This window comes from Dermochelys coriacea, chromosome 2, assembly GCF_009764565.3.
Source record: "Dermochelys coriacea isolate rDerCor1 chromosome 2, rDerCor1.pri.v4, whole genome shotgun sequence".
Lineage (NCBI taxonomy): Eukaryota > Metazoa > Chordata > Testudines > Dermochelyidae > Dermochelys > Dermochelys coriacea.
The window spans coordinates 173,642,190-173,658,191 of NC_050069.1; the positions used below are offsets into that span (position 1 = coordinate 173,642,190).

General features: G+C 41.5%; 1 protein-coding gene across 1 annotated transcript in view; it reads right to left on the minus strand.

Moving 5' to 3' along the window:
- The window catches only part of CNTNAP2 (contactin associated protein 2), a 1,664,903-nt gene that overhangs the window by 1,408,216 nt on the left and 240,685 nt on the right, over positions 1-16,002 (minus strand). The gene's annotated exons all lie outside the window — the stretch shown is intronic.

Genomic DNA, 16,002 nt, shown 5'->3' on the forward strand with positions numbered 1-16,002 from the left:
TCACTAAAATGACTGTACATAATTGGGTGAGAAATCTGGACAAAGCCAAGCAGAAATAACTAAGATGTTTGTAAGGAATCTGTATAACAAAATGGAGGAACTAGAACTATTGGTGCAGGAAGCGAAACCAGATATCATAGGGATAACAGACATGTGGTGGAATAGTAGTTATGACTGGAGTACAGGGATTGAAGGGTATGTGCTCTTCAAGAAAGACAGAAATAAAGGTAAAGGTGGTGGAGTAACAATGCATATTAATGATGAGATAGACAATAAAGAAATTAGAAGTTATGGAATGGATATAACAGAATCTGATTGGGTCAAAATCACTTTGGGGAAGAAAGCAACCAGAGGCTGTCCTGGGATAGTGCTTGGGGTATGCTTAAGAGACCCCCAGATCTGATCTGTATATGGATAGGAACCTCTTATATTTTTAATGAAATAAATACTCTGGGAATTGTGTAATTAAGGGAGACTTTAATTCCCAGATATAGATTGGAGAACAAGTGCTACTAATAATAGTAGGGCCCAGATTTACCTGGATGTGATTGCTGTCAGATTTCTTCACCAAATAGTTACTGAACCTACAACAGGTGATGCCATCTGAGAATTGTTATTGGTTAGAAATGACAACCTCACAGAAGAACAGGTTGTAGGGAACAAACTTGGTTCAAGTGATCATGACCTAATTCAGCTTAAACTAAATAGAAAGAAACAAATATAGATCTGCAATTAGGGTCATTAATTCCCAAAAGGCAAACTTTAACTAATTTCCTTAATTTTTTAGGGAAGTGGACTGGACAGAAAAACTCAAGGATTTGGAGGAAGCTTGGAATTATTTTACGTCAAAGCTGAAGAAACTATCTGAAGCCTGCATCCCAAGCAAAGGGGGAAAAATTGAAGGTAAGAGTTGCAGAAAAAGCTGGATGAGCAAGCATCTCAAATAAGTTATTAAGAGAAAGCAGAAAACCTACAAGGAATGGAAGATGGAATGGATCAGCAAGAAAAGCTACCTCTTGGAGGTCAGAAAGTGTAAGGAAAAACAATTGCCAAAAGCCAAGCAGAACTGGACCTTGAAAGGGAAATTAAAAACAAAGTAAGAGGTTCTATGGCTACATAAATAGAAAGAAAACAAAAGAAAGATGAAGTGGGACCAATAAGCACTGAGGATGTGGTGGAGATCAAAGATAATCTAGGCATGGGCCAATACCTAAACAAATACTTTGCCTCAGTTTTTAATAAGGGAGGGTCATGAAGAGCTTTGGGGTAATGATAGGGTGGCAAATGGAAATCAGGCTATGGAAGTAGAAATTACCACCTCAGAGGTGGAAGTCAAACTCAAACATCTTAATGGGACTAAATCAGGAGGGGAAAAGGGAGGCTGAATAATCTCCATCCAAGAATATCAAAAGAACTGTCATATGAAATTGCAAGCCCAATAGCAAGGATTTTTAATTAATCTGTAAACTAAGGGAATCATACTATAATATATTACTATACTATATATACTATATACTATAATCCTCCAGTGGGATTGCTAATATAGTTACTATTTTTAAGAAAAAGGGAAAAAAGTGATCTGGGAAACTACAGGCTTGTTAGTTTGACCTCCATTGTATGCAAGGTCTTGGAACAAATTTAGAAAGTAGTTAAGAACATAGAGTTAAATGGGAATTGAGATAAAACACAACATGATTTCACAAAAAGTAGATCATGCCAGACCAACCTGATCTCTTTCTTTGAGTCGGCAACTAATTCTGAAGACCAAGGAAATGTAGTAGATCTAATGTATCTGGATTTCAATAATGCATTTGATATAGTTCCATATGGGAAATTATTAGTTAAATTGGAGAAGATGGGAATCAATGCAAGAACTGAAAGGTGGATAAGGAACCAGTTAAAGCAGTGGTACCCAAACTTCATTGGTCACATCCCTCCCTTACCTGCTCCATGACCCCGTCCCTCCCTCCAGGAGTCACATTCGGGAGCCGGCGCCCACAGCTGGGAGTAGACCTGTGGCTGGGAAAAGGCCTAAGGTCAGGGCTGGTAGCCAGAGGCCACAGTTGGGAGTGGGAGCAGGCTTGTGGTGAGGGCTGGGAGCTCAGCCAGAAGCAGGCCCACAGTTGGGGCCAGGAGCCAGGGTCCAGCGCCAGGAGCGGAGCTGTGGCCAGAACTGCAGCTGGAGCCACAGCCACGAGTGGGGCCAGAAGACCGTGGTTGGGAGTGGGGCTGGACCTGCAACCCTGGTTCATCATTGGCTCAGCAAACTGCTTTACCACATCACCCCAGGCAGAAGTTACAGCAGAAGTTTCTAGTCCCTTCTGTCCCCACCCCACTGACTCTAAGTGTGCCGGGAAATGGTACCAGAGGGCTTTTTCTGTAGTAGTACCATTTCTGTGGTAGTCCATAGCAGTGGTTCCCAAACTTGTTCTGCTGCTTGTGCAGGGAAAGCCCCTGGAGGCCGGGCCGGTTTGTTTACCTGCCGCGTCCGCAGGTTTGGCCGATCGCAGCTTCCAGTGGCTGCGGTTCACTGCTCCCGGCCAATGGGAGCTGCTGGAAGCGGCGCGGGCCCAGGGACTTACTGGCCACTGCTTCCAGCAGCTCCCATTGGCCTGGGGCAGCGAACTGTGGCCACTGGGAGCTGCGATCGGCTGCACCTGAGGACGCGGGAGGTAAACAACGTGGTCCAGCTCTCAAGGGGCTTTCCCTGCACAAGTGGTGGAACAAGTTTGGGAACCACTGGTCCATAGCATAGGACTGCCTAGAGGTTCAGTTCAGGGTTCCAGAAACTGGCAAACTGCAATTAGGGTTTCCCTTTTATAGAGTAGGAAATTGAGTATAGAAAAAGTGATTTCTAGATTGTTCAGAGCCACAGCTATATAAGTGAGAGTGGCAAAATATCTTTAGACAAAGTCTGACGGAAAACAGGAAACTGTAACCAAAGTTCTTCATAGACAAACAGAGCAAATAATGAACACGTAGCCTAAACTTCAGGACATAGAACAATTACCTTATCACTGCATTTCACAGACCTCTTTTGAAGCCAAATGCATGAAGTGAAGAATAAAGAATGTAAAATTCACATAACAGTAAAGGATTATTTTAACTTCCAGAGGTCTATGGTAAAGTTCAGAATATTGCTTGATCAAACAGTCCGTCAGACTATAAAGTAGATGTGTTGTAATCAGCTAAGTTAAATAGCCCCATATTATTTAGAAGATCTTTTTGTTTCATTGCTTGATAGCCTTACATGTCCCAGCAAACCTATATTCATACCAAAAAAAATCTATTTTACCCATGACACCTAATTTTTTCTACTGTAAAATTCTTTGGACAGTACAGTCTGTGCCAATGTGCTTGAATTTATTTTTAATATAGGATCATGGTTAACATAGATAATAGACTATTGTATTAAAAACAGTACTGCAATGGGGCATAGCCCATCATGCCTAGTGGTTGGAGCAGGAGTCATGCCAAATAGTCAGAGCAGAGGGTCAAAACCAACACTTGACACAGGTGCTAGGCCAGGGTCCAGAGTCAAAGACAGTGTTCGGGGTAAAGAAAGGAAGCAGGGGCCTGGAGTAGAGCAGGACAGCAGGAACTGGGAGAAGATGGGGATATGGGGTAGGAGGACAGGAACCAGAAGCAGGCATGAATGCAGGGGTCAGGAGGCATCCATATCCATAGCCAGCCAAGGATTCCTCTAGTTTCTCAGATAACTTCCTGGTTTATATAGCACTCCTAAGCCAATGGGGGGGGAGGGGAGAGGGAGGGAGCTCAATGTTTCCCCCAATGAGAAGGTTTGGAGGCAGGGCCCTCGGCAAGGTAGCCCTTCCATGGACCTTCCTTAGTTACGAAGATGAGCTGCTAGGTGGAAGTTGTGGCCTGAGCGCTACCCGGAGACCTACATGCCTGGGTTGGATGCCTGTGATCCCTCACAAGTAACAGTGGAACAGCAAATCATTGTGTGTTCATGCTCAAAAATAAAAAGGGGTATTCCTTCAGATTTCACTCACTGTGAAAAGCCTTATACAAATAGGCTTAATACTAATAGGCGATTAATACTTAATTGCAGGATCAGATCAAAAGAAATAAGACAATTCAATATCTGTTGCTCACTTGCTTTCATTCTTACTGACACTTAGTGGTCAGTTTTTCCCTTCCACGTGTAGCCCAAGGAAGTGGTTGAAAAAAATAGTGTTGCACATAGCATGAGGGATGAGATGCTATTTATATGACTATTCATAAGAAATTTTAGAAGAAATGCTATTTTAATACAGCCAAATATAAGGGCACACATCTAGGATCAAAGAATGTAGGGACAAGGGACTATATCCTTGAAAGCAGTGACTTGAAGAGGACATAGGGGTCATGGTGGATAACCAACTGAATGCGAGGTCCTGTGATGCTGTAGCTAAGAGGGCTAACAATTCTTGGATTTAAACAGGGAAGTAAGTAAGTGGTACTGCCTCTGTATATAGATTAGTGAGGCCATTACTGGTACACTGTGTCCAGTTCTGGTGTTTACATTTCAAATAGGATTAAAACACTGGAAAGAGAGTCCAGAAGAGAGCTGCAAGAATGATTAGAGGACTGGAAACCTGGCTTACAGTAATAGATTTAAGAAGTTTTATCAATTTTGTTTGTCTGAGAGAAGGTTGAGAGGTGACTTCCTCATAGCCTAAATACGTTCCTGGGGAGAAGATTTCTGATAGTAGAGGACACTTTAATCTAGCAGAAAATGGTATTACAAGATCCAGTTGCTGGAAGTTTAAGCTCAACACATTCAGACTCAAAATAAAAGTATTTCGTTTTGTTTTGTTTAAAAAAGTGAGGGTAATTAACAATTGAAATGATTTATCAAGTGATATGATAGATTTTTCATCCCATGAAATCTTTATATCAAGACTGATGTCTTTCTAAAAACTTCTAGCTCAACAAGAAGTTGTGGGCTTGATGTAGTAACTACTGAGTGAAATTCTATGTCCCATGATCTGGAGGAGGTGAGATTATATGAATATAGTGGTCTCTTTTGACCTCAGAATGATGAATGTATTAATCTATTTGAATGAATATTTGTGATTGATCCCTTACAGTGCTTTTTACACTGCAGAAAGAACACAAATCTGAACTCTCAATTAAATGTGTTATGAACACCAGTAGTCTCCGCAGAAACTTCATTAAATAAGTAAGAATATGTAAATGAATGTGGACATATCAGTAATTCCTATGTTTACGATACATGGCTAGGCAGAAATTTAGGTGCGCAAGTTCAACCATTTTCACTGTGGGTGTAACAACCTCCTCTCCCCACTGTGTCTAATTATTTTTATAAAATGACAAAAGACAGAAAGCATACATTAAATCTGTGGTTAGATATGGATTATAATTGTTCATTTTTTTGATTCACAGCCACTTTGCACCACACTACTGGCAGATTCTTGACCTAAACCTATTACAGCTAGCCATAGCAGAATAAATGCAGTATGGAGGAAACTCAGTTGTAAACAGCAAATGTAGTAACACTGCTCCTGGAATAGGAAGGGTAGCTAAGAAAGACTGACCTGAGCTTATTTACACCCCACAGCTGCCATATTTGCCCCAAGCTGAGCTCTCTGCTCATTGGTGGTAGCTAAGGATACACGTTTCTATCCAAATTCATACAGATTCCATGAATGTATAATTTAGATCATGCTGGGGTGTGTGGAGAAGAAACAATTCTCATTTTTCCCCCAAGGAAAAATTCTAAAACCTGAACACTTTGTTAGATTCTCTAAGGCATTAAAACTGTAGGAATGTCCAGTCTTTCCAATGCAAAAAATTTAATTACTAAACTAGCAAGGATGAAGATAACTGTTTAAACAAAACAAAACAAAACAAAACAAAACAACTGAATATCTACAACATATGGTCTGATTCCTATAGATGCTGTTCACCTCAACTCTGCTCTCAGTCAATAGCAGGAGTGTGCAGCCTCATTCCACAGGCACTCAGCACCTCAGAAGTTCAGGCTCTTAGTCCATTCCTGAACAGCATTGCGCTACAGGAATTTATTGTGCTATGAGTAGGTGCCGTGTGAGAGTTTCCCCTCCCCATGTTTTTGCTGCTCTCCTGAATTATTAGTTTTGCTTTCTTCTTTTCCAGACGGATGGTATAGCGATTGCCCCGCAGTAGGTATTCCACACCAGGTTCCTCAGAAAGGTCTTGACTATTGGGCTGATTTATCACACTTAGTTAAAGTGCTGCCCAAAAGCTAGCAGTGAAAATGAAAGCAATTACAACTGTGTGCTGGCGCTGCTTACAAAACAGGATGCAGTTTTCTTAAGATGCTACCAAAAATATTTGAATTGCCTCCATGTTTCTTTCCACTCACATACAAGGTGACTTAACAAAAGTGACCAGCACTATTAGAGCTATGGGCTGCATTATGGCTTTTACTCCACCAGTGGGAATCCAGAAGGAATTTTCACCTATTCAGAGGTCTTCTATGTGAACGCTCTTCACAATGGGAGCTTTGCTTTGCCTTTTTTTTTTAAACCAGATGTGATGTGCTCTTCCAGCTCACCTCATTTGAAGAGACCAGAACCATTTGTAACGAGAGGCCTGGACCTGACATGACTCACAGCCATCTTGTGTATGAACTTAGCATAACCCACAGTCATCCTGTATGCTCAGTCACGTAAGTTGGAAACAAAAAATAGAGTCAGGAAAATTCAGCCTTGACGTCAGCAAACAGATAGAAAAGTATGAGCTGCAGCATTACTAACAGGGATAGATAAATATTCACAAAGTCATGAGAATGGGGTGAGAATGGACAAGCTAGTCTTGAGTTCCTGCAGCTTCTTCCTGATAGTAAAAAGTAAAAAGTTTTGCTGTTGCAAATGCATTCCGCTAATGAAGCATAAAGATAAACAGACCTTAAGAAGTTTTTACTAACTCTGAAAAACACAAAAGTTAATGAGTAGGCACTTTTAGGCATGTGAACCCTTGTAGAGAGAAAATGATTGGTTAGTGTTTTTTGCATAGAAATGTTTTGAGTAAAATAACTGGTTAAGGTATTGATAAGAAGAACTCTCATTTTAACTATATAATAAGGGTCAGGAAACAAGCTTGTTGGAACTTAACTCCGAGATACAGCTCAAGACCAAAGCTGCTAGGATTTTTAACTCCTGCATAAGTAGACTATGTGGAAGTTGGATCCCTGAATGAGATTGGATCCTGACTGGCCATTGGGAGACATCTGTCTGCTTTATTGGTAGTGGTGAGCATTAGATGTTGGTGTGCATATTCTGCGTGATAAAGGCTCCATTACTGGGACAAGGTCCTGTTAACCCGTAGGGAGCCACTGTGCGGGTAATACATTGGCAATATTAGCCAATGCAATCCTTGAGGAAAGCTACACTGGGAATTACTCATGGTTTCCAAACTACCATCATGTTGGAGAAAAGAGGCTTGCCGGCTTGCAGAAGAAGTAGAGGGGATAGATGCCCTGTTATGCTGCACACTCACCACCAGAGTATCCTCCCCTCCCCCGGCACATCAGGGTACATCGTTGCTGGGATCCTCATCTCCAGCATCCCCTACAAGATATCTGCCTCTTGCACAATACAGCCCTCAGGCTGAGAAGCATCTAGTGCAGAGCCCTTTCAGGATAACACAAAGCTCAAACTAGTATCTAGTATCTCAACAAATCAGCCCCTTGCTGGGGAATTTTACCATACTGAGTGGCTATTCCTAAACCACCACTCCTCTCCATAAGTCAGTGTGTGCAAGGAAGGATTTAAATTATTCTGATTTGGAGGAAGGAAATGATGCTTCGTCCACTAATTCTCCTTTCCCCTCCTCCACCCTGAACTGATCTACGCTCTTCTAGCTGTAAGATTACAACCTCTTCCTTTGTTAGAACGTCTGTATAAAGGAAGGGTGACGAGACAGGGAACTCTGGCTGTGGCTGGGAGAACCCAGTATGGAAACTTGCAGCAGGAAAGAGCAAGGTGGGGTAGGTGACAGAGTAAAGGTGGGAAGTATGAAGTTATTAGCCTGTTGGGAGTCAGTGTGCTTTATTTAGGCACTCAACAAAGCTCCAGATTGGGGAAGAGAGGAGAAACTGAAGGTAAGTTTTTGCTTTTGCTGCTCTAAGAGTTAAAGTAACTCCACAAAAAGCATTACTTGTGTTTCAGATCAAGCTTATGCATTTTATTATTTATCAATTTGGAAAATACATTTCTGAAGAACAATACTTCACAAAACTGTTCTCAGTTCAGATTTCTTCTCTCGCTATCAAGTTAGTTAGAAGCCAATTCAAGTTAAATTACTTAAAAAAGAATCTACAAAGACAGATGTGAGTCTGGACTTCAGCCAGCCAAGATACAACGTCATTGGGACAGATTCATCTTTACTCTAACCTCCAGGATCCATGACAGACTTGTAAGTAACAGTTTCCATAAATAGAGAGTGGTGAACATTCCACTCTGCACTTGAAACATCTTCTAATCTCTTTATTATAAATCCAGTGCCCTGAATGGTGTTAAGTACTGGGGGTAGCTGTGTTAGTCTGTATCCCCAAAAACAATGAGGAGTCCGGTGGCACCTTAAAGACTAACAGATTTATTTGGGCATAAGCTTTCGTGGGTAAAAAACCCACTTCTTCAGATGCATGAAGTAAAATTACAGATACAGGCATTATTATACACGAAGAGAAGGGTGTTACCTTATAAGCCAGGTAACTCCCTTCTCTTCATGTAAATATTACCTTCCATATCTATTTATCTCCAAGCATGTAACGAATGTTAGGTCCCTCACAACTCCTATATATATTATATTATATTCATTTTATGGATGGCTAAACTAAAATGAGGTGAAATTAAAATCACTTTCCCTCCAAGATCGCATTCACTTCACCATGTTTAAATGAAGGCCATTGTGGGAAATGCTGAGTATCAGATGTTTTAGAAATGTGTGCCAAGTAATGGAAAATAACAGTACAAGAGATAAAGGACAAGGCCAGAAGATTTTGGCTGGACTGAGGACTAAACTTTGGCTGAACTAAGGACTAATGATATAAGCTGCACATGAGAGTCTTTACTACCACAAGATAATGGAACCCAAAGATAAGAATGATGAGAACATTGGGTGATAAACAATATAAAAAGAATAAACAAGTGCTGTATATATATTGCTGTGGGAAGGGAAATAAAGTGCTTTTTACCAGCAACTGTGTCAGTTGTCCTGTAAGCCAGCCTGCTAGCAGCAACAAATGGTGACCCCGACATGATAGAATTCTGTGAATTTGATACCACGGACAGAGGAAGAAATAGCAGGGACCGCCGCTGCCGGTGTCCTCCGTTCGGGTGAGGAACCGGGACGCCCAAGAGGCGGGGGAGCTCCCACTGAAAGGTGAGCGGCGGGGAATATCTCTCATAATGGGAGCGGCAGCATCAGCAGATGAGCAGGCCGTGTTTAAGGTCTTAAGCAATCTGCTTAATAACCAGGGAGAAAAATTTTCCCCAGAAGCTCTGCAAAAATTGCTTCAGTGGGGAAAGCGACGGGGTGTCCTTGTTAATGCAAAGAATGTGTTTGACTCCTCGGTGTGGAAAACAGTGGGGGAAGACCTGTGGGACTTTGTGGGGGTCGGAAATAAAGAAGCTGCTGCCTTGAGCCCTATCTGGCGGACTGTTCATCGAGCCGTTACCACCGCAGCGGCTCAGGCAGGGGCGCATATTGCATTACGCGAGGCATTAGAATCATCAGTGAAAGGGGCCTTCATGGTAGGAGCGAAGGACTTTTTTGGTAAAACAACACCTATGATTCCTTTGGCGCCGTTGGACCCCAGTGAGGTACCGTTGCCCTTGAAGGATGACGACTCAGATCGGGGCGAACCGATGGCCGTGGATCAGCCTGTGTCGGGGGAATTGTCATCAGGCAATCCAGAGAACCCGTTACAAGGGGGGTCAGGATTGCCGCCCGCGGTTGTGCCACCAGCCCCTCCCCGACACGTTCAGATTATTGACTTGCCTAAAACTGGAGAGTTTGATAACTTGACGCAGGACCAGATAATTCGGTGGTTATATAAGGAAGGTATTGCAGCTCAACAGATGATGGATGAGCTGGATAGAAAGGAAAACAGACCGCAAGGATCGTCACGATCGCATCTGCTACAACAGCTTCAAGAGCACGGCATACCTGACCCCTCACGTTTGCCCCATATTTGTAGGTTGTGTGGGTATTATGGTTGTACGGAGCAACTCACTCCTGAGGGAGAGTTGCGACCGACAACAGAGGAAGAATATCGTAAAATTTATGCCCCCGCTACGCAACCTGTTCAACCAAAAGTGAAACCTCCGCCACCTACGTGTTCTTCAATTGGACGAGGGCAAGAAGAACGGGAAACGGGGGTGATTTGGAGGGATGGGGGGGAGGAGTGGGATCTCCTGACCCAATTAAGCGCTGGCATGGATTGATAAAGGATGCTGTAATTGAAGGGGAATTTTTGGATGCCATGCCGGCTACTTTCCCGGTATCGGTATCAAGGGAGGGGGTTAAATCTTGGGTGCCGTTAGACTGGAAATTGATGAGGGAGGCTCAGAAAGCTATTGTGGCGTATGGTTTGAAAAATCTGTATGTACAAGCGTTATTAGAACAAATATTCTCGGGGCAAGCAATGTGTCCCTTTGACGCCCAGAAATTTGCAGACATGTTGTTAACACCCACACAGAGATTATTATGGAAGGATTCATGGAGAAAAAAGGCTGAGTACGCGGCAGTGCTTAATTTAGATAGACCCCGGGACGACCCTCTCCAGATAGCATCAATAGACATGTTGTTGGGACGGGGCGATTTGAAGAGCCTCAGCTACAGGTGCAATTGGTACCCCAAATATTACAACAGTCTCAGCTTCTAGCATTGGAGGCATTCAAAGAGCTCCCTGATTTGGGCACCCCTTCACCTCCCTATTTAAAAGTCATGCAGGGAGTGGGAGAATCTTTTGCCCTCTTTTTGGACCGCCTAAGGACGGCATTGGATAGGGCCCCTAATTTAACACCAGACGCCAGATCAGCATTGGGGGTAGATTTAGCCCTTCAAAATGCTAACCCCACGTGTAAGAAGATTTTGGTGACTTTACCAAAATCGGCCTCCCTAGTTGACATGATTGAAGCCTGCACTTGTGCTCCTTTGGTGGAGGAGGAGGATAAGGCAAAGATTCATGCACGCGCCTTGGCGGTAGCCTTGAATACCTCCAAGTCGAATTGGCGTAGAGGAAGGGAGGGGGTGTATTATTAGTGTGGAAAGATGGGTCATTTAAAACGGGATGCCCCAAGAAAAGAGGTCAGACTAAAGCCCCTTTTTTGTATTTGGGACTTTAGATTACTGACTGCACCGTACGCCCCCAGCAGTTGAAAATCTCTCCTTATGTGCGCACACTGTATGATGCACAGAAACTGCTAGGTGAACTGCAATCGCTTCGCCCCCTTTGTGGCATCACAAATCAGGATATAATTCCTCTTCTTCCCTTATTAGAAGGGGGGAGAGCCCCTGGAGATAAACGACAACTGTCGGTACTACAGAAGCAAGCATTACAATGAATAGGACAGAAGGTGGTAGAGGGTTATTCCGGGAGATATCGGGAAAACTTACCCTTCGTGGTAGCGGTCTTTAGCCTAGATGCAGTATTGGAAGCGCTATTATTTCAGTGGGATATAAGGGATAAAGACCCCCTAGTCGGTTTGGAATGGATATTTCCACCGTGTAAAAATGTGCGTACGGTAACTTCCAGAATTGAAGCAATAGCCATGCTAATAGTGCAAGCGCGGAAAAGAGTAACTGTAATGACAGGAATTGATCCGCATCAGATTTTGTTGCCATATCCTGTTTATTTCCAGAATGAGGATGTGGGTTATCGATATTGTTATAGTGGTATTGCTTGGGTTACAGGGGGGACTCCTTGTACCCCTACGCGTGCGAATGACGTATAACCTATGGGAATGTCTAGCATTGATAGCCAATGTCACACACTTTTGTTTGTCTGACTCTGTGGCAGCCGGGGAACTACTGGGCACTTGTCTTGTGCCCATATGTCATCATCCCGAAGAAATTGGCAGTCACACCATGCTTGCAGCTTATGCCAATTTGTCTTCACAGTATTCGAATATGGCAAATTGGGGCCCTGCCAATTACTCCTTGCCCCCTGGGGCCCTATCTTTACATACCCCGTACCCAGCCGGGGCAGATAATGTAACGTGTGCGCGAGTGGTTAATTGCACACGCGCAAAGGTACCCATGGGCTGCCAAACCGTAAGTGCCCCCCTTTTGAATTGTACTAATGCGGTTAATGTTTCTTTTAATTATGGACATATTATTTTGCCGTCTGGTTGGTTTTTTACCTGCGGCGCACGAACCTTTAGTTATATTCCTGCCAATCTAAGTCATAATACCTTGTGCTGTCTTAGCCGAATGACCCTTTTGTTGCCCGGAAAGAATCAGCAGCGAAATCGGCGAAGCACGGCCCTGCAAAATACGTGTTCCGCCGATGTTACCTTATATAGTCACTCAGAATATTTGTCTGTGCTGAATGCTGTTGCAGGCATTCCTGGCTTTGCAACTTATTACACGGTGCAAACTTTGAATGCATTAGCTTGTTTTGCTGTTAAAGCGCTTAATGCTATATTACAGGCAATTGCTCTTTTAAGTATGGAACAACAGGAATTAAGAGATGCCATTTTAGATAATCGAGCTGCGATTGATTTTCTATTGCTTAAGCATCCCTGGTGTTGCTATTATGGAAAATGCTTTTAATTTAGAGAAATTAGTGTGTTGGAGTATTAAACAGTTTAATCTAATTTTTGAAATATTAACTGAGTTATTAATCGATGTAGATAGCATTTGCCATGCAGTTTTATATAATAGTGCTGCAATTGAATTTTTATTATTAGCACATGGACACGGATGTGAAGATTTTGAGGGTATGTGTTGTGTTAATTTGTCAGATCATTCTCACTCTGTTCATGAGTTACTTGCAAAATTAGAACAAAATATGAATAACATCATTATAGCACACTCTTTTATTAATTGGTATCTGTATTGGTATAATTTGTTTGTGTGGTCCATATATAGTTCAATGTATGCGTTGGGGAATGTCACGGATGATTCAAGCTGCTTTTTAACAAAAAGGGGGAGATGTGGGAAATGCTGAGTATCAGATGTTTTAGAAATGTGTGCCAAGTAATGGAAAATAACAGTACAAGAGATAAAGGACAAGGCCAGAAGATTTTGGCTGGACTGAGGACTAAACTTTGGCTGAACTGAGGACTAATGATATAAGCAGCACCTGAGAGTCTTTACTACCACAAGATAATGGAACCCAAAGATAAGAATGATGAGAACATTGGGTGATAAACAACAGAAAAGGAATAAACAAGTGCTGTATATATATTGCTGTGGGAAGGGAAATAAAGTGCTTTTTACCAGCAACTGTGTCAGTTGTCCTGTAAGCCAGCCTGCTAGCAGCAACAGGCCATATTATAGATTTGGACTACATATGTGACATCATGCAATTCTATTTCTACAGAATTAGAATTTTTCTATATTACAAATATATATTCTCTCAAATTCCTTATGAAGGGTCTATCTTAAAGCTCTAGGCATTTGTGCAAACATTTATAATACACAGAAGTAATCTAATTTACAAAGATCAGTTCATCCAAACCAACCCACAAAATATACATCCTGCAAATAACATTTTTCATCTTGCAGTCCCCTATCTATCAGCTCACCGGAAAACAGAGGAACAAGCAGTATGCTCTGAAATTCAACACATTTGTGTTCTGCCATACCAAATCTCAGAATACCACACCAATATAATCACTGTTTATATCTAGAAGATATACACAAAATATTACCAAAAGAAATATCCCAATTCTAGAAATTATCAAATGTGAATATACATAACATAGAAATTCCATCAGGGGGTTCTGGTGACCAGTCACTGACCCAGCTGGTGACTGGAAGATGGTGATGTCTCATGGGTAAAGCACTGGGCTGGAAAGAGGGTAAGCTGGGTTATACTTCTACTTTGTCATGGAGTAGCTGCATGACATTGGCTTTGTGCATCTGTTTCCTCATCTGTAAAAGGGATAACACAACTTCATAAAACACTGAGACACTCAGATGAAGGGTAAATAGGTGCACAATATTATCACTAATATGCCATATGATTGTACACATGTATTATAGAATTTCTCTAATATTTTACCATATTACACCTACATGTGATGCACTCGATTGCATAGAACTGTGATTAGATCAAGTGTAGGAGTGGCTCATGAGATAGGCAGAAGGTTTGTATTTAGTGTGTTTATGTACTCAAGTCTTTACTGCAGATAAATGGATATAACAATCACTAACTTTATCCATTTAACAGTTTATTAATTTTAAGTATAATAACCGCACCATTTTACCAGTAAGTACATTGGGTGTTTTATTAACACAGCAGATGTGCAGCGATTCACTATCAGGTGTTCACCTACAATAAAAAGGGAATAGCTAGAGTTTGGTGCAGGGCTTTGTCTAATATTAGCTACTTGCTCATGTGGGCAATCACGATGGTTTTTCCTTTCAAAAGGATCAAACTCTATTCTAATCAAAAAATTTTAACCACCATCAAGACACATTGGTAATTTATAGTAGCCAGTAGAGGGCTAGGATTCTAGGCATCTCATCTTCATTATAGTATACTAAAGGAAGCCTGGGAGCAAGGCAGCATTCAGCACTAGAACTAGAAGGGTCTGCTTGTCTCAGCACAGAGGGGGAACAATGGTATGACTAAAGTCTCTGCCAGTGAGGAGAAAGGGCATGGAAGGAAGATAGTTATGAAAATATTGTAAGTCACAGCACTAATAATGGTTAGCAACCATGTTTGCATCCATTAGAAAAAATAAACAAAGCATCTGATTCACACTGATCTGCAAGTGTCTCGTACCTGGCTAAGGCAAGAAGTGAAGGCAGTTAGCTACAAATGACCTTGACATAAAGTTGAAAATACCCCATTATGTGCTCAGAAAAAAACTAATTCAGGCATACGACTTTTTAAACTATCACACTAAAAATGGGAACAAACTAGCTCCTTTTTTCAAATGGACACATTATGACAACCTTGAAAGAAGGCAGTCACACTAATGGGCTTTTTTATTATATAATTTAATACAATTTATTTTTATCTAGTGTCCTTCATACGCTGTATTAGAAAAAAATCCTTGCAGAGAGTCAACAATAATCTAAAGCAAAGGTGGCAGTGAATAAGCATAAGAGTGCAAAGTTTTTAGCCTTTCTGATGAGCACGCTATCAGTTATGAAGGTGGTTTTTAATGATCATTTACTAGATTTCTGACTGCTCCCATTGTGCTCAGTGTTGTTCATGTGTCCTTGAAACTAGATTCAACACATACAATTTTTTTTAACCTTAGAAATAATTCCTTGTTGTTTAAGGGGAGTTTTATTTTAATATATCATATGACAGCAAAACAAGAGAGAAGCTGTTTTCTTGTGTGCTGGTTGTGAAGAAATATTGAGCAAAACATATTGCTAGACATATTTTCATGAAGTCTTTCGTGTACTGAACACAGTACAGTTAGAGCTGACATCAGTTAAGGAATGCACTTTGACATCTGTAGCACTTATTTAGAAATAAGTTCAATTCACTTATTTGGCCAGTATTAATGTTTGGTTTTGGACCTTTAGGCATGTCCTCCTATTGTCTATTTTCATAGCATACAACTATTTATTTAAAACAAGCTAAAGAGAGACTAATGTTCAGAGTCTAATAAATCAAAGAGCTGACTTCCGTGCTAAAGATTGTGAGTACACTTTGTGCTATGGGGATTGTTTTCATGAAAAATATGGGAGCAGATTTTGCCCTGATATCCTGCATTTACTTGTGCAACACCATTTAAATCAGAATTATGCTACTAAAAAGCAGGCATAAATGAAAGCATAATCTGATCCATTTAT